This window comes from Ambystoma mexicanum, chromosome 1p, assembly GCF_040938575.1.
Source record: "Ambystoma mexicanum isolate Mex_15411 chromosome 1p, UKY_AmexF1_1, whole genome shotgun sequence".
Classification (NCBI taxonomy): domain Eukaryota; kingdom Metazoa; phylum Chordata; class Amphibia; order Caudata; family Ambystomatidae; genus Ambystoma; species Ambystoma mexicanum.
In genome coordinates, this window is record NC_090921.1 from 38,194,365 (window position 1) to 38,212,855 (window position 18,491).

General features: G+C 50.7%; 1 protein-coding gene across 1 annotated transcript in view; it reads right to left on the reverse strand.

Moving 5' to 3' along the window:
• LOC138565580 (zinc finger protein 883-like) overlaps positions 1-18,491 on the reverse strand; it is a 179,252-nt gene that overhangs the window by 19,717 nt on the left and 141,044 nt on the right. The gene's annotated exons all lie outside the window — the stretch shown is intronic.

Here is an 18,491-nt window from a genome sequence, read left to right on the forward strand (position 1 = left end):
TTGATGGCTGGAAGGTTTAGAATAAATCTTGACCTCTGGCATTGCTCTGGGCAACCCTCCAGACCATCGTTCTTCGCCTGCCAAGCCATTACAAAAGGGGAAAAACCATATGCAAATCAGGCTTGGTCCCACCCCCAAAGGGGTAGTCCAGCCCGAACTGCTAGGTCACATCCCTTTTGCACGAGACCACAAGCATCCCCAGACATGTTTCAGCCTTGTTGGGCGTCATCAGTGAGGAGTAGCTTGGGTCTCTAGGCCCAGCAGGCAAGGGACCCACGTCTGGGCATACCCTTCCCACTCGGGGTGACAATAGCAAAACAAAAGAGTTGATGGCTGGAAGGTTTAGAATAAATCTTGACCTCTGACATTGCTCTGGGCAACCCTCCAGACCATCGTTCTTCGCCTGCCAAGCCATTACAAAAGGGGAAAAACCATATGCAAATCAGGCTTGGTCCCACCCCCAAAGGGGTAGTCCAGCCCGAACTGCTAGGTCACATCCCTTTTGCACGAGACCACAAGCATCCCCAGACAAGCCCAAGTCAGACAGTTTAAGTGGCAAATGTGAACATGCCTCCCAATTTGTGTCGTGAACAATTGTATCACAATTGCTGCACTACAAGGTAGAATAATCAGAATGTATGTGCCACTGGCTGTCATTATTACTTTGCCCCAAGAGCAGAGCAGTGACAGCCTCATTATCTGTCCTACAGAAAAACAAACACCAGACGCTTTTACTTCCTAAAAAATTAGAAAACAGTGGCGAAATAGAAGCCTAAACCCTGCTTCCAGCCGCACAGGTCTACTGGTATTGTCTGAGCAGTGGCGCAGAAAGCGGCTCTGGTAATATTGCATTCTGGTATGAGGAGGGCCTTTAAGGGGCAATCCCAGCTATATTTAGCATCATGTACTAGGTTGAAAGATGTATGAAATACAAAAACCTCTGTCCTAGAATTAGATGTTTCCATTCACCTGAATTACCTTTAACTTCAAAAATAGGGAGTAAAATACTTGCACTTGATTCCATTTGACGCAACTGGTGGAACACTCTCATGGGAAGTGAAATGACTGGGCAGGCAACATGGACTACAGTGGTCTTGCCCACCCTTCCTTGCTCCAGCATAAATAAGAGCCTCAATGAGTAACCCCAGGAAAACATTCACAGAAAATCATGTTTGCCTTAAAAGTAAATACCTGTACTGCCCAGCAGAATATCTATGCAGTACCTGTTCCTGTAACCCAGAGGAGTACTTCTTCTGCAATTTAAAGTTAACAGTTATACGAAGTATAGGAGATGACAGAAGCTTTACAGATGTGATTATTGAAAACCCTCAGCAGTTGCACACAGGTAGAAACCAAAAGGTGCAGTATCCTAGACTGTTATTAGGAGGTCTCCACCATCCATTAATGCAACCAAAAAAGTAAATTTCTTTAATGGTTGTACAGTGAAACTTCAGACTGTGTCTCCAGCCTACATAATCAACCTCCCTCGATTGTCTCCTCCCTCACCACCCGGCTCCTGTGTTGACCTAACATACTGTGATGCTGGAAATGCATCTGAGGGACAGGGCCTCTGAATCCTTGTCCTTTCTCTGTTTTTACCGTGTGTTCTGTCATGTTTTCTGCCCAGGAGTCCATGAGGGACTCCTGGCAGTGCAGCTCTCTCTTTTGGTTTGGTGAACAGACCCATGGGATACCCCTATGGCACCCCTGGGTAGGGGTACAACCCTGTGCCCCTAGTGTATGTTTTTGGGCACCTGTGGGTGGCCCACAGAGCAGGGCATGGGCTGGTGGCAGCTCCATGCTGAATTGGACAGGTGCTCTGGGTGTCCTCCATTTTGGGATACTCAGGCCCTGCCATTGGGATCAGTTGATTCCTGATAGAAAACAAGATGGCCCCTGTGGCCTCTTGCTTTCTATGGCCTGTTGTCTTGTTTTTCCCAAAGTCCTGGGAAGCCCTGACTCTGTACCTTCCCCCTGACTGGCTGTTGGGTGGAAGTTCCATATATGGTGTTGTTGTGAAGGCCCAACTAGACTGACTGGAGCCTTCCCTTTGACTGTATGTTGTGGGTACCTCCTGTGGGTGGGACCTGGGTGAATGGAGTGTGTGACCAATATACACTTCTTGTTGTGGTTGTCTGGTTTCTGGCATGTGAGACAAAGACTGAGACAGCCCTGCCCGAAACTGGCCTGAATGCAGTGTGTAGTGTTGAATGGCTGGGTACTTGTCCCAATCCACATTCCTTGTTGTGAGTGTCTGAAAGGGAGGAGTGTGGCCTGAATGCACTGTGTGCCTGATTGGCTGACTGACTGCATGAATGCCCTTCTGTGTGATTGGCTGCTGTGTGTGTGCCAGCAGTGTGGATGAGAGACAGAATAGTATATCTGGGGACCTCTCACCACTGGAAATTGTTCAGAAGCATTCAGAAGCTGAGTCTCCACTCAAGAGTAACTGGATTTGCTGATCCTCGACGTCCAGCTGGAAGAAGAAGACTTGCTGTGGCATTTGCTTCGACAGAAACTGAAGGTTGTCGAAATCGTCGAGGACTGACCCGAGAGAGGACCTGGCTAGGCGCCCTCTTCCCGTGCTCCGAGGGACCATCGAGCACCGCTGAATCTTCGCCGAAGCGCCCTGGAAGTCAGACCCTCGAAAGGCTGCCGACCCGAGACGGGACCGCCGAGGAGATCGAAGTGAAGCACCCGGACATCGACGCTGTCGAAGTCCATTGCCGTCGACCAGGGTTCGCAGGTTTGTGTAACCGCTGGAGGCCCGTCGAAGTTGTGTTGCCCAGCCGTGGGAACCACTTGACGCCGTGCCGCCGACGACCGGAGCCGTCCGCTCCTTGCCTAAGAACATTTGCCTTGAAGGACTCCCTCGTCCGCATCGTCGACCGCTTTGTCCCGCCGGAGAAAGTCGAGGACGACCAACGCGCCGAGGAGAATCCGCCGGTGGGTTTCCCGCCACCTCACGACCCCAAAGACTCGAGCGACTCGACGCCCTTGCTGGGCTTCCGTCTCTACAATCTTTGCGGTCCAGAACTATTGTCATCGAGGTGCCCCGCACACCTCCGCCTTGCAGGACGCCGACGCCCCGACGCCGACGAGCACCGCTCGGACGAAGCTGCCGCCTCTTTGACATCGTTCTACCTCGTTTGTCGACGGACGTTCGACGCCCCGTGCCTCCCGCTTGAAAGGGAAGGCATTCAAGAAGGGCCGTCGATTCCCCGTCGCCGAACCCCGAGGTCTTCGACGTTTCTCGACGCCTCTCGACGATCCGTGATTCCCGCTTGGAAGGGGGTCGCTCAAGAAGGATCTGTCGACGCCTCTTCGAAGGACTCGACTCCACCAGGTACATTGGGGGGGTAAAAACATTGCAGGAGAGAATAAGACTATTGAACAATATATGGACTGGGCTTGTGTCATATCTCTTTATTTTACAGGTTGCCCAGGTGGGGGGGATCTCCACACAGCACTGTGTCCAGTAGCTAGGGCCAGTATTCTGCCTATTGCTTCAACCATCTTTTATCTCTCCTCTCTCTATTGCTGGTTTCCTTCTTATTGATCTGTGTGCCATTTCTACAGTATTGTGAATGCACTTTAATGAGGTCTAATATTAGTGGTACCACTTTAGAATTGTAGATATTTACCATTATTGATTTTCCTGAGCACAAAGTGCGTTATTGTGATAAGTGTACATAACCTTTGAACTAATTATATAAAGACTGTGTTTTCAGTAATACAGTGTGTGGACATTCCTTTGTGGGGGCTTGGGGATACACTGTACTTAAGAACCAGCCTGCATCACCTCCTGAGAAGCTAGGCCTTGATTGCTCGTCCATTGCTACCGTAATAGAGAATCTTGGCTGGGGTCTTCTGTGCCTCTCCTCTACCATATAGGGAGCAGAAGTACAGACCCCCCCACCAGTCTTTATAGCTGGTGGCAGCGGTGGGATGCTTATGGTTTTAAGACTCAGTGTATAACCGTGCCACTTACAAAATATCCGCACTTTATTAGATTAAGGTTTGGGTGTGTACCAAATAACTGCATTACAGGCAATGGAGCCCATTGCAAATGGTAAATTGACTCGGATGAGCTTGGAGGCTCTCCAGAGTGCTTGTGAAGCCAGGGAGTTAGACTTTGTGGATAAGTCTAGGGCTGAGCTGATAGCTGCCCTGGTGGACTACCAGACTGATGGTGAAACCCTTGATGAAGGGGGGGATGCAACCAGTGAGGACTCTGCCCCTGGGGTTGTCGCTGAATCTGTTTCTGGGAATGCCACCATTCCTGCTGCCTCTGTTCCAAACCCCAGCAATTCCATGGAACTTGAGTTATTGAGGATGAAGTTAGCCTTTGAATATCGCAAGTTGGAAATAGAAGCTGAGCTTAAGAAAGAGGAGCTGGCACAGCAAGTGGAACTCAAGAATAGGGATCTTGAACTCAGAAATAAGGACCTTGAACTCAAAAGCCAGGACACTGAATGTCAGAGAATCCAGCTAGAGAAAGCTAGAGTGGAGACTTCAGCTAGATCCAGTGAGAGTGTCAGGTCCCCAGCCACCAAGTTTATGAAAGATTTGGTTGGTGTGTTTGTGGAGGGTTCAGATATCCTCCAATGGATTGAAGCGTTTGAAATGGCTTGTGCAATTCATGATGTAGATAAAAGAGATTGGGCTAAGTGTTTGTTAAGCAGAGTGCCTCAAACTGGATATGACTGTATTCTGAAGCTGGGTGTGGAAGAAAGGGGTCAGTATGAGTGTATGAAGTCTGCTTTGATTGCCAAGTTTGGCAAGACACCTACCCAATACCTTAAAAGGTTCAGGGAATTTAAGAAAAGAGAGAATGTGTCTTGGGTTGACTGGGTGAGTACTGCGCACATGAACATGATGGGGTGGATTGATGGATACAAGGTGAAAACTTTTGTTGAGTTGTCCCACCTCTTGTTTTTTGAGCATTTTTCTGAAGCCTGTTCACCAGAGCTGCGTCAGTATGTGGCTGACCAGAACATTTTGGACCCCTTTAAGCTGGCTAGGTTGGCTGACAAGTGGGTCTCCCACCGGGTGTCCCCTAAGGACTCCAGTGGGAAGGACAAGGACAAAGAAAAGGGGGCCTCTCAGAAAGCTGAGGAGTCCCAAAAGCAGTCACAGTCGGGTAAACCAAAACCTTCCTCTCCTAAGACCCAAAAATCTAGTGGGGATAAGTCCTCTGTGGGTGGGAATAAGAGTAGTGGTCCACCTGCTGCAAAGCAGGTTCCCAGTGGTTCCAGTACCGTACCCCGCACTCCTGGCACTTGTTGGGATTGTGGGGCTCTGGATCACAAAAGGGGTGACCCCAAGTGTAAAGGTAAGGCACTTGGAGTACAGGCTGTCAGCCTGACCTACCCTTACCCCGTGTCTGAGGTGGAGGCCACTGTCCTCCCCTCCTCTACCGGAATCACCTTTGGCGCTCCGGTAGAGATTTCCTTAGTGTCCCTTGGGGCCTGGGACCAGTACGCAGAAGTACTGGCGACTATCCCACAGAACACCCGTAGGTTTTTGAGAAGTGTCCTCTTGAATGGCCAGCCTTCTACTGGTTTGAGAGACACTGGGGCAAGCATGACAGTGGTGGACAGGACCCTGCTCAAGCCAGAGGACTATGTAGGTGCTCCTCTGAGAACCACCAGGTTAGCTGGTGGGCCTCCCAAATTATCGCCTGTAGCCCTAGTCACACTCATGATTGGAGACAAGGCAGCACAGCTTCCTGTCCTGGTTCAGGACAATGTCCCTGCTAACATTCTGTTAGGAAATGATCTAGTAGAGTTGGGGTTGATCTCGGATGGTCTTCCCATGACTGCTGCTGCAGTCACTAGGTCACAGGTGACACCGGGTCTGGCTGTGAGTCCGGTACCCGAGCCAAAGGCGAGGCCTAAGGCAAGAAGAAGGAAGACCAAGAAGGCCACCTCTGTGGAGGGAACACCATCTCTTCCTGCTGTTCCGACAGCACCCATTGGGATCCATGCTCCGGACGGGCTGGGTCCGGTGGAAAACCCAAACTCAACTCCTGTGGGGGAAGAGGCAGAAGACTCTCCTGTGGGAGAGGTTCTTAACCCGGAGGAGCACCCCGACCTTCAATGCTTGTTAGCTGAAGGGGGACCCTCCCGGGCAGACTTCTGTAAAGGACAGAGAGAGTGCCACTCTCTCGAGGGTCTGAGGAAACAGGCCCTGTCCCAGGCACAAGGTGAAGTGCCTAGGACATTCAAGATTTATTGGGAGGGTGAGCTCCTTGTTAGTGAGCCCACTAAGCCTGAACCTGGTGCCCGCAAGAGGTTGGTGGTACCCCAGGTTTACAGGCCCTTCCTACTGCAGTTGGCGCATGAGGTGCCCTTGGCTGGTCATCTTGGGACTAAGAAGACTAAGCAGAGGCTCTCTGCCCATTTCTACTGGCCAAGGATGGGGGTAGAGGTGGAGTCCCACTGCAGGACCTGCCCCACTTGTCAGTTGTCTGGCAAGACTGGAGGCAGGATCATTGCCCCACTGCAGCCATTACCAGTGGTTGGCACACCATTTGAGAGGGTGGGCATCGACATCGTCGGTCCCCTTGACCCTCCCACTTCAGGTGGACATCGGTTCATCCTGGTCTTGGTAGATCATGCCACCAGGTACCCTGAGGCAATACCCCTTCGGACTGTTACTGCCAAGGTGGTTGCCAGGGCTCTCCTGGGCATTTTCACCCGTGTTGGATTCCCCAAGGAGGTTGTCTCTGACAGAGGATCCAACTTCATGTCTAGTTACATGAAAACCATGTGGAAAGAGTGCGGGGTAACCTACAAGTTCTCCACCTCTTACCACCCCCAGACCAATGGTCTGGTTGAGAGATTTAATAAAACTCTCAAGGGCATGCTAGGTGCTTTGGAAGAGCCCCTAAGGAGGAAATGGGATCTCCTCCTGCCATGCCTGCTGTTTGCTTACAGAGAGGTACCTCAAGAGGGTGTTGGTTTCAGCCCCTTTGAGTTACTCTTTGGACATCCCGTGAGGGGGCCCCTCGCCTTGATCCGAGAAGGCTTGGAAGCCACCCCTCCAGGTCCCGCCAAGCAAGTGGGGGACTATGTGTTAGGCCTCAGGCGGAGGATGACACAAATGATGGGTCAGGCAACAGCAAATCTCAAGGCCAGCCAGGAATTGAACAAGTACTGGCATGACCTTAAAGCTTCGCAAGTGGATTGGACTCCGGGACAGGAAATCCTTGTGATGGAGCCTACCAAGCCTAGAGCTTTGGCAGACAAGTGGACTGGACCCTTCAGGATCATCTCCAAGATGGGCGAAGTCAATTATCTGGTTGACATGGGAGCCTCTGGGGTAGCCCCCCAGGTATTCCATGTCAACAGGCTCAAGCCTTTCCACAGGCGAGCAGAGGTCTCATGTCTCTTGCTAGCTTCAGGGCAAGAAGAGGATGAGAGTGAGCCCCTTCCTGATTTGCTGCATAGCAACCCTCAGGATGGCTCAGTGGAGGGAGTACAGCTCTCTCCCGATTTGACAACAGAGCAGCAGAGGGCCTGCAGGGCTTTGCTCCAGCAGTATGCCTCTCTGTTTTCACTGACACCGGGCCTTACACCGTGGTGCAAGCACGAAATTGACACTGGTGACAGCGTGCCTGTCAAGAGCAGGAGCTACCGTATGTCGGATACCGTCAAAAACCACATCCAGGCTGAGGTCGCCAAGATGTTGGATCTGGGTGTTATTGAACCCTCAACCAGTCCCTGGTCCAGTCCAGTGGTCCTTGTCCCCAAGGCAAGTTCCCAGGCGGGTACCAAGGATTGGAGGTTCTGTGTGGACTACCGAGGAGTCAATGCCGTCACCAAAACTGACGCGCACCCATTGCCCAGGGCTGATGAGCTCGTGGACACCATAGGTGCTGCCAAGTTTGTGAGCACCTTTGACCTTACCTCAGGCTATTGGCAAATAGCTCTGACGGACCATGCCAAGGAAAAGACGGCTTTCTCAACACCTGAGGGACTCTACCAGTTTAGGGTCATGCCTTTTGGGTTGAAGAATGCCCCTGCCACCTTCCAGAGATTGGTCAACCATGCGCTCAGTGGGCTGGAAGCCTTTTGTGTGGCTTACTTAGACGACATTGCCGTCTACAGTTCCACCTGGGAAGAGCATTTGACACATCTGGATAAGGTGTTGCAGGCCTTGAAAAGGGCTAACCTCACTATCAAGGCCACCAAGTGCCAGATAGCTCAGGGGAAAGTTACCTATCTTGGTCATGAGGTAGGAGGGGGTCAAATCCAACCTCTCTCCAGTAAAGTACAGGACGTACAGAACTGGGAGACTCCCACTACTCAAACCCAGGTGAGAGCCTTTTTGGGCCTCACTGGGTACTATCGCAATTTCATGGCAGACTATGGAACCATAGCTGCACCCCTGACAGCTCTAACTTCACCCAAACAGCCTAGGAAGGTTAATTGGACTGAAGACTGTCAGAGGGCCTTTGATGGCTTGAAAGAAAGTCTGTGTAGGGCACCTGTGTTGAGTGCGCCTGACTACAGCCGACCCTTTATCGTCCAGACGGATGCCTGCGACACCGGAATTGGAGCTGTCTTGTCCCAGTTAGATGACAAAGGGAGAGAACATCCTATCATATTCATCAGTAGACAACTCAAGGGTAGAGAACTTAGGTGGGCTACTGTTGAAAAGGAATGTTTTAGTATAGTTTGGAGCCTTAGGCGTTTTAGGCCCTACCTTACGGGGTCCACCTTCAAGGTCCAAACAGATCATAAGCCCCTGAAGTGGCTTATGCAGATGAAGGGTGAGAATCCGAAATTGCTCAGGTGGTCGATTAGCCTACAAGGGCTAGACTTCACCATAGAGCACAGACCAGGGAAGAGTCACGATAATGCAGATGGCCTTTCCAGAAGGTATGTTGACCGTCTGGATGAGGGTGTCTATCCCGTGGGAGATTAGGCACCCTCCACCTCAGTCTGGGGGGGGCGACTGTGATGCTGGAAATGCATCTGAGGGACAGGGCCTCTGAATCCTTGTCCTTTCTCTGTTTTTACCGTGTGTTCTGTCATGTTTTCTGCCCAGGAGTCCATGAGGGACTCCTGGCAGTGCAGCTCTCTCTTTTGGTTTGGTGAACAGACCCATGGGATACCCTTATGGCACCCCTGGGTAGGGGTACAACCCTGTGCCCCTAGTGTATGTTTTTGGGCACCTGTGGGTGGCCCACAGAGCAGGGCATGGGCTGGTGGCAGCTCCATGCTGAATTGGACAGGTGCTCTGGGTGTCCTCCATTTTGGGATACCCAGGCCCTGCCATTGGGATCAGTTGATTCCTGATAGAAAACAAGATGGCCCCTGTGGCCTCTTGCTTTCTATGGCCTGTTGTCTTGTTTTTCCCAAAGTCCTGGGAAGCCCTGACTCTGTACCTTCCCCCTGACTGGCTGTTGGGTGGAAGTTCCATATATGGTGTTGTTGTGAAGGCCCAACTAGACTGACTGGAGCCTTCCCTTTGACTGTATGTTGTGGGTACCTCCTGTGGGTGGGACCTGGGTGAATGGAGTGTGTGACCAATATACACTTCTTGTTGTGGTTGTCTGGTTTCTGGCATGTGAGACAAAGACTGAGACAGCCCTGCCCGAAACTGGCCTGAATGCAGTGTGTAGTGTTGAATGGCTGGGTACTTGTCCCAATCCACATTCCTTGTTGTGAGTGTCTGAAAGGGAGGAGTGTGGCCTGAATGCACTGTGTGCCTGATTGGCTGACTGACTGCATGAATGCCCTTCTGTGTGATTGGCTGCTGTGTGTGTGCCAGCAGTGTGGATGAGAGACAGAATAGTATATCTGGGGACCTCTCACCACTGGAAATTGTTCAGAAGCATTCAGAAGCTGAGTCTCCACTCAAGAGTAACTGGATTTGCTGATCCTCGACGTCCAGCTGGAAGAAGAAGACTTGCTGTGGCATTTGCTTCGACAGAAACTGAAGGTTGTCGAAATCGTCGAGGACTGACCCGAGAGAGGACCTGGCTAGGCGCCCTCTTCCCGTGCTCCGAGGGACCATCGAGCACCGCTGAATCTTCGCCGAAGCGCCCTGGAAGTCAGACCCTCGAAAGGCTGCCGACCCGAGACGGGACCGCCGAGGAGATCGAAGTGAAGCACCCGGACATCGACGCTGTCGAAGTCCATTGCCGTCGACCAGGGTTCGCAGGTTTGTGTAACCGCTGGAGGCCCGTCGAAGTTGTGTTGCCCAGCCGTGGGAACCACTTGACGCCGTGCCGCCGACGACCGGAGCCGTCCGCTCCTTGCCTAAGAACATTTGCCTTGAAGGACTCCCTCGTCCGCATCGTCGACCGCTTTGTCCCGCCGGAGAAAGTCGAGGACGACCAACGCGCCGAGGAGAATCCGCCGGTGGGTTTCCCGCCACCTCACGACCCCAAAGACTCGAGCGACTCGACGCCCTTGCTGGGCTTCCGTCTCTACAATCTTTGCGGTCCAGAACTATTGTCATCGAGGTGCCCCGCACACCTCCGCCTTGCAGGACGCCGACGCCCCGACGCCGACGAGCACCGCTCGGACGAAGCTGCCGCCTCTTTGACATCGTTCTACCTCGTTTGTCGACGGACGTTCGACGCCCCGTGCCTCCCGCTTGAAAGGGAAGGCATTCAAGAAGGGCCGTCGATTCCCCGTCGCCGAACCCCGAGGTCTTCGACGTTTCTCGACGCCTCTCGACGATCCGTGACTCCCGCTTGGAAGGGGGTCGCTCAAGAAGGATCTGTCGACGCCTCTTCGAAGGACTCGACTCCACCAGGTACATTGGGGGGGTAAAAACATTGCAGGAGAGAATAAGACTATTGAACAATATATGGACTGGGCTTGTGTCATATCTCTTTATTTTACAGGTTGCCCAGGTGGGGGGGATCTCCACACAGCACTGTGTCCAGTAGCTAGGGCCAGTATTCTGCCTATTGCTTCAACCATCTTTTATCTCTCCTCTCTCTATTGCTGGTTTCCTTCTTATTGATCTGTGTGCCATTTCTACAGTATTGTGAATGCACTTTAATGAGGTCTAATATTAGTGGTACCACTTTAGAATTGTAGATATTTACCATTATTGATTTTCCTGAGCACAAAGTGCGTTATTGTGATAAGTGTACATAACCTTTGAACTAATTATATAAAGACTGTGTTTTCAGTAATACAGTGTGTGGACATTCCTTTGTGGGGGCTTGGGGATACACTGTACTTAAGAACCAGCCTGCATCACCTCCTGAGAAGCTAGGCCTTGATTGCTCGTCCATTGCTACCGTAATAGAGAATCTTGGCTGGGGTCTTCTGTGCCTCTCCTCTACCATATAGGGAGCAGAAGTACAGACCCCCCCACCAGTCTTTACACATACTAGTTGACAGGGAACATGAAAACGGGAGATAGGCTCCCCTGGGGATTGCTGCAGTAAACCACTCACTGGGTATTTGCATACTGTGATGAATCATGGGATCACATCACTTCTCCCCATGGGGAAACCCTTCCCTGTGAGGCTAGGGAGGGGAGGCTGCTACCCAACATTCCCCTCAGGGGTGGTAAAATGTGGAAGGACCTCACAGGGACAGACTCCTTTCATGGGGAGAGGGACTCCCGTTGCATGGCGTAACTCCCTAACCCTCTAACTCCTGAGACTCCATCTGATAATACTACTGTATGTTACAGTAATGTGTCTGCCCTTCTTTCTATAACACCTAATGTTGTATATTCTCGAAGTACTGTGAAGAAGAATGAAGGAGTTGTGCTGGTTGGTCACTCCTTTAGAGAAGATAGGAAGTAGTGGGAAGAGGTGATCCCAAGGAGGCTTGAAGAATGAGTCACAAACAAAGGACTATGGGCCTCATTACCCGGTAGGCGGTGAGCCATGGCGCTATTTGCGCCATGGCTCATGCCGGTAAAATACCAGCACCGCCTTGGCGGAAAGGGGATTTACCGCCCCATTCCAAGGTTGGAGGGGCGGTAAATCCCCTTTCCGCCATGCCCTTCCCCATTCCCATTTCTGCCCCATAGGGCTCTATGGGAATGGGGAAGGCGCTAATTACGGCACCGCAATTTTGCGGTGCCGTAATTAGCTCCGAGGTCCCTTAGCGGGTTGGATTTTAACGCCTGCTAAAAGCAGGCGTTAAATCCCCCAACCCGCAAAGGGACCTCGTAGTAAGGCGGTAGGGATTTACTGGTACGGGTATTTTACCGGTACCGGTAAATCCCTACCGCCATCTGTGTAATGAGGCGGAATGAGTCTCCGCTGGGGTAGACCCAGCCAAGAAGAATACAATCTGACAAGGGACTCCAAGTAGGAGAGAGCCACAGGGCTGAGGCCTACGAACCCGAGAAGTTTGAATTCAAAGAGAAGACCACTGTCACAAGAAACAAGTCTGTCCCTTGCAGAACACTGGCAGCAGACTACAGGGGGCAGAGTCTCTGGGGTAATCTCCCTCGTTTTAATACTTGTCGCACGATTTAACAAAGTGCGAGAGTTAAGGAGCACATCGAGAGTAATCTCCCTCATTGCAGTGCTTGCAAGGAAGAGTGCATCAGGAGTAATCTCCCCCTCCCTAGTATCCCTATTGAGACTATTGTATCAGCATTCAGCATCAAGAATAAGCTCTCTCGATATAGTAGTGACACCAAACCTGTTATTGGAAGAAGCCTCAGGAGTAATCTCCCTCGTCTCAGTACTTGGAACCAATCTGAACAAAGTCTGATACAGGGTAGCAGTAGGAGGGAGTTCTCTCAGAGAAAATAGTAGTGTATTATTTTTTAAAGTACTTTATAAGAAGCTTGGAACAAGTTGCTAGGTCTGATAAAAATCATAAAAGGAAGAGTGACTAAATCAGGACAAGGGAGAAAGGGACAACGGATAATCTGTGGAATGTACTAATATTTTACTAAGATGGCGAAGCGTTAGGGCGCACGTCTCCATCCGTCCCGCTCCAACCAAGTTGCTGTTCTGTGGTCCCAGCAAGCTACAAGTGCAGGGAAATAGCCAGCTGCGTTGCGGAACGCTGTGGGATGACAAAGTTTCCTTAATAACCTTCAGGCTGTGATATTGCCAGCAGCGTAGCAAAGAGAAAGGCTCTGCGATGCAAGAAGGAGGGTGCAGCACCGGGAGTGGCGTGCCCGAGCCCGCTCTGATGCCGGCGTTGGGCAGCTGAACTTAGGAGGCTGGAGGCAAGTAGTGGGTGACGCCGGTTGGCAGCCCCCCGCACAGACTGGGTGGTGAGTAGGCACCTGCACCATCAGAGAGCATGAGGGAGCAGCAGCTGTTGAATGCGCAAGTCGCAAAATGGTGGCCCACTGCAGAGTGAATGGAACCTGGTTGTGAAGGAGTGGCGGTAAGACGCATGACCAAAAACAGCAGCAAATGAGGGCTTGGTGGTGTGATGTGTATGGGCCCCCCATTGCAACCTTGCCCCCAGTGTACTCTGCTGAACTCTGACGGTTGAAGCTCCTGCTGATATCGGAGAAGGAGCTGCAGAGTGCCTGGGCTGCTGCTGTCAGGCGGCCGCTGACCCGAGAAGCAGAGGTGTTAGAGGTCCGAAGAGGGTAGGTAGAAGGTGATTGTGTCAGCTGAAGGAAACACTGGACCTGCGGTTGGGGGCCCGATGACCACTCAAGATGGCGACATTGCCTGTAAGACCTCTGGAGGCGGAGAGAAGCTCTGGTGAACAATGCAGTGAGAAACTCCCAGAACCGTTGAGTTCCACAGTGGAAATTGGACATTGTCAGGGGCATTCGGAAGGGCAGGAAGGTGGTACGCTGAGCCCAGCCATCATGGTGGCACCCTGCTGAATAGTGCACTGCACTGGCCTCCAGATGCTGAAGGAGCACCAAGTCACCCGATTCATCTGCCCTGTCTTTCTGCTAGACTGCCTGGTGACTTTGCAGTTTCTCCTTCCATCTTTTCTTCCTTTTTCCATATCTCTGCTCTCCCCCAGCTACACTAAATGCTATTCTATTACCTATCCTATCTCTCTTTCGAAGTCTGGAAGGAAAAAGCTCAAGAAAGATCAACTGGTCTCCCATCCAGGCCTGCCCATCGCTGACACCAACCTCAACCTTTCTTCCAGGCAGACTGTAGTTCCTCATTTGATTGTTGCATCTAGCCCTAGGTGGCTCCCCATTTGATTGTTGCATTTAGCCCTAGGTGGCTCCTCATTTGATTGTTGCATTCAGCCCTAGGTGGCTCCCCATTTGATGGTTGCATCTATTTCATATGCTGCCTACCACTCAATTGTTGCATCTAGCTAAGCCTGGCACGAGACCCAAGCACTGACTTCACCTTTTAAGAGTGATCCTCTGCCTCTAACATTAATACCTCTACTAGCTCGCCACCTACCTCAGTTACATATTCTATAGAAAGTTGTATCTCCACCATATACTAGTATGCTCCCTACAGCTACCAGCCAGACTGTCTACATCACAGTCCTTATAAAAAGCATTACGCTCTACATCATGTTATTCCACATAACGCTCGGGATTCCACCCACCTTGACGTCCTCCACTATATCGAATAATACTACTACTAAATTATTCATAGATATGAAAGATTCTAAAAATCCCATACCAAGCAATCCCTGTCCAACTACGGCTAGGAACCTACGCCTTAGAGCTAGGTCAGCCAAAATATACAAGCCTCCTGTCAGCTCTCTCCCTACCATTATAGGAATAAGGTCTCCTAAAACTCTGCAAAACCGAACAACTACAAGCACGAACCTAGCTCACAACTGTGGCCCTACGTCAATAAACAGCAGAGCCAAATACAGCAAACCAAAACCATCACAAGCCTCCTGTGAGGCAGAAACCTGTGCAGTTCCCTCTGGGACCACTGCAAAAGATTTAAGACTACAGGTGGTTGGCAGTAAACCCAATTGGTAGCAGTCTGTACCACCCAGATTTACCTGGTAGCTGTGGCTGAGCAGTCAGACTTATCTCAAGAAGAGTTAGGCAGTATACAGAGTATTCACAATAGGTCAAAAGAACACAGTAGAACAAGCAACACTGACCAGAACTTGGTGTAAAAGAGATATAATTATTTATTTAAAAGAAACACATCTAGTTAAACACACTGGCACCAATATCAAGCAGTTCAAAAACACGGTCCCTAAAAGATTTACACTCCCTTCAACGATTATTAGACAAGTCTTAAGTAAAGCAACACTTATTTTCAGACAGCCGTGAGCGCTTAACGAAGATGGCACTCTAATCAATCGGTTAAAAAGGGAGAGAAAGGCAGAGACAAGATAGAAACAGATCCCAACACTTTTGGAAGAACACAGTAGGAGAAAAAGGCAGGTTAAAACCGTAAAGTCAAAGTTAACAAGGCCGGACCTACTTTAGGAGGCTCCGTTCGAAATGTGTCCAAGATCACACGGTTAAAAGTGCCCAAAAGTCTTGCAATAGTTCAGAAGGAGTTGGATCAACAGAAAGGGACCAGTTAGATGGTCGAGGCGGCCAGCCCAGTCCAGAAGGTTAAGGGTTTATTGTTACCTTGTAGCAATCTTTAGAAAGGGAGGCCTGGCGGACACGATACCTTAAAATGGTGAGAACGCTCCAGCGGGGGCAGTTGTTCCTGGCAGCGGTTGCAAGTCGGTGCTTCGTCCGGGGGAAGAGAGGATCTCGTCGGGGAGGAAAACAGGAGTCCGTTGCACTGCCAGGGAAGAAACCAGCCGCGAAGTTCTCAATTAAAAGGAGCGGTCCTTTTATTCGCAGTGCAGGGTAAGTGGCTATCCGGTTGCCGGGGTGCTTGGCACAGGCAATTAGACAACTTGGACGTCCTGGGGGCGAAGAAAGAAGGTAAACTGGTTGTTCCCACCAGTCAAGGGAAGAAGACTCTCCAGCAGGGAGATCTCCTCTGTCGTTGGGAATTGGCGAGTCGGTTCAGCAGGGCTCCACCGGTGGTGTTGTCGTAGCAGGTCGGCTCAGCTTCTCCCTCTTCGGATTTTCAGGTCCTGTCGCGACTTCTGAAGTTCCAGTCCCAAAAGCCCTGCAAGCCCATGCAAGAAACCCCCATTCATTCAGCCTAGCTGTCAATCAAACATGCTAACTGGTGAGCGGGGTGGCTCACCACTTGGGCCAATCGCGCAAGAGTGCGACTTGAGTTGGCAAGGCAACTTAGTCCAAGGTGCCTAAACCCCTCTCCAAACCCCCTGTGGTACCCAGACAGAGTGGCACCACTTTGGAGGGCTACTGTGTAGAAGCCCTCCAAAAGTGGAACAAAGGGCTCGACCTTTGGTTTGGAGATACAGAGGCGAACACAAATGCCATTTTAAAACCGAGTTCTGGCAAAAAATACCAACTGGTGAATTAATATTAAATAAATAAACCGGCTGTATGTTAGAGGCTATGTTAAAAGGTATGAGCCTCGAATAATGGGAAAATCCCATAGCGATATATTCGCGGTCGAATATAAAGAGTAGTATCCACTGCCACCAGCCAAAACTCGACGAGGGGGGACGGGACAGTGCCCCCTCGAACAACAGACCCAGGGGCAATCGAATTGCCCCTACCAGTACGTCCACAATAGGATGGTTTGTACTGGTTCTGTTAGTAAATTTGGGACTAGTAAAGCCAATGGTGACTTTACATGCCCTGGGAGACAGTAGTCAGTCCCAGGGTACGCAGTCTATGGTGGGGTGTCACTATGACACCTCTGTGTCACTGCACTGAGGGTTCTGTGTAACACACATAGTAAAAACACATGAGACCCTATGGAGTAAAACACCCCATAGCCCATAAAACACATTAACATTCAAAGGGCACCTCAAATCATGTCCAAGAGTGTGAGGAAAAGAGTCTCACTCTTGGCAGGAGAAAAAAACAAACTCCAGAAATCCAGCAAAGCTGCTGGGGGACTCACTAGGTTAGGGAATTCAGCCCAAATAGAGAATTCTCCCTAACACCTCCCAACTGACAACAACTATCACTATAAGCCCTCATATCAAAGGAGCTCTAATAAACTCCAGATCCTTACTAGCACATGCCACGGAAATTGCCGACCTGATCCAAAGAAATGTGTCATTCATGCTTTCTCCCCTTTCATTTGCATCAAACATCTCAAGGGTTGGTGGTCTGTCTGAATAATGAAAGTAGATCCATACAAGTATCGTCTAAACTTCTTCAGAGCCCACACAATGGCAAAACATTCTATCTCAATAGTTGCCCACCTTGTTTCAGGTTCCTTCAGTTTCCTACTGATGAAGCACATGGGGTGCTCCCTACCCTTCTCATCCAGTTGGCTAAGAACTGCACCTATACCTATATTGGAAGCATCTGTTTGCACAATGAAGGGTTGGTGGTAGTCAGGAGCTCTGAGTACTGTAGCTTAACAAAGGGCTTTCTTCAGGCTTTCGAAGGGCTGATTGCACTCCTCATTCAATTTGACCTTTTTAGGGAATTTTGGAGAGGGGATTACATTCAGTGGAGAAGCTATGGACCCATAGTTCTCAATGAAATTCCTGTAATACCCAGTGAGGCCTAGGAAGGCTCTTAATAATATTTCTTTCTCGTGTCTTTCTCTGAAATCCTAACAAAGGTCGGGGATCCTTTCGTCGTCCTTTTGGCGGGCTTCTGCCAAGAAGCCCTCCTCTCGGCGCCACTGAGTCTGGGGTAGACCCATTGTGTGGGAGGGGGAGTAGGCACCCTGGACAGGGTTGCCTAAGCAACCCAAGCCGCACTCTGCCCTGATAGGCTGGGGGGTCTCCCGCAAGGATGACCACTCCGCTGTGCGAGTGACAGCTAGGCTGCATGAATGGGGGATTTTCTACATAAAAGCAGGGACCTGCGGACTGGAAGAGCAAGACGTTGCCACTGAAACTAAGAAACCAAAGAGGAGAGAAGCTGAAGACATCTGCAACGACTGAACCACCGGTGAAGCCCTGCTGCAGATCCTCACCACTTTTCTCCAACGACTTGAGAAGATCTTCACCTGCAAGAGTCTTCTTCCCTTGAGCTGGTGGGGCCAACCAGTTCGCCCATCGCCTTCCAGGACCTGCCTTGGTCTAATCGCCAGTGCCCTGCAATCGGAGACCGGAAAGCCAGGCACCCGTCCACTATGACCGCGATTTAAAGGAGCGTACCCTTTAATCCGTTTCGGCATCACCGCGGCTGGCTTCTTCCCTGGGCAGTGCAGTAAAACGAACCTTCCTCCACGACAAGAGCCTCTCTTCCTCTGCTGGATACCACAAACTGCAGGAACTGCCAGGAACCAACGACACCACAGGAGCCGCTTCCACTTTTGCAGGTACATTGTTCCGCCAGGCCTCCCGTTTCGAGGGGTACTGCTAAAGGTGTTTGAAATCCTTTACTTACCTCCTGGGTTGGCCGCCCCTATCGACTAACATTATATTTTATCTTCTGCACCCTCCTTTGAATCGTTAACCAAAGACTTGACTTAAGCTAGTAGAATAGTTTGATCCTGGGCACATTGCTCTGTACCACTAACTCTGGCACAGGCCTATTGACTTTGGCTAAATCTGTTACAA